The sequence below is a fragment of the Asparagus officinalis genome, chromosome 4 (assembly GCF_001876935.1).
Source record: "Asparagus officinalis chromosome 4, Aspof.V1, whole genome shotgun sequence".
NCBI lineage: Eukaryota > Viridiplantae > Streptophyta > Magnoliopsida > Asparagales > Asparagaceae > Asparagus > Asparagus officinalis.
The window spans coordinates 53,039,994-53,041,045 of record NC_033797.1 but is presented as its reverse complement, the minus strand read 5'-3'; positions in this window follow the sequence as shown (position 1 = coordinate 53,041,045).

Sequence of the window (1,052 nt, the reverse complement as noted above, 5' to 3'; positions counted from 1 at the left end):
CTTTTCATCTTGAACCGGTAAAACCTCTTCTTCAAGTGAAGCTGATTCTCAATGCTCTTCGTAAGATACTTCTCATTGAGTGTTTCCCACATTTTCTTAGCCGACGTCTCGTTCATAACATTAAAAATAAGATCCGGCGTCAAGCATGACCTAATAACACCACAAGCTCTACTGTTCATCTTCCTTCAAATCTTATTCTCCATATCAGCGGGTTTCTCTTTTAACTCAAGTGTCTCCTCCAAATTCTATGCATCCAAGGCGTCCATCACCCGACACCTTCACAATCCAAAATTGATCTTGCCATCGAACTTCAGAACATTAATATTCGTGTTATTGATGTTCAGACTCTGTATCGCCTTCATAAGAAACGAACCTGATGTGCTTGCTTCTCCCATGTTGTCGATCTAACTCTTCAGATAGGAATCTTCACCAAATCTTTCGAACAAGCCTAAAGCTATAATACCAATTGTTGTGCGCGGCGGAAGTTCTCGAAGCGACACGAACAATAACTCGAGATAAATCACAACCACTAAGCAAATTACAATCACAGCAAAAACAAACTATTTACATGGTTCGGCAAGTTGCCTACATCCACGGGGCAAGGAGGGGGGAGTTCTTACTATTAGAAATCAAGAGAATACAAATAGAGCTACAAATCTCACCGATCAAACCCTAAAACAAAGCTCTAGATCTCTCACAAATCTCTCACAATTGGATGCAACAATTCTTTCCAAAAGACTGCTCAAAATCGTCCTTGCTTAACCCTAACTAATCAGGATTAGAGTTATATATCAGCTCCAAAACGAACCGGGTTGAAAACCCAAAGCCCAGCCCAAAACAGCCTGCGGTCGACCGCGCAGGTACCACGGTCGACCGCGACAGTCGACCGAACACTTCTGACATAGAACAAATCAGCTACAGGAAACTCACGGTCGACCGCGACGGTCAACCGAACCAAACGACAAAGCCCAAAAATCCTGCAGGGTCCACGCGGTCGACCGTGACGGTCGACCACCTTCAGCTCTCAGCTCTTCCTAACCCTCGTGTACGTT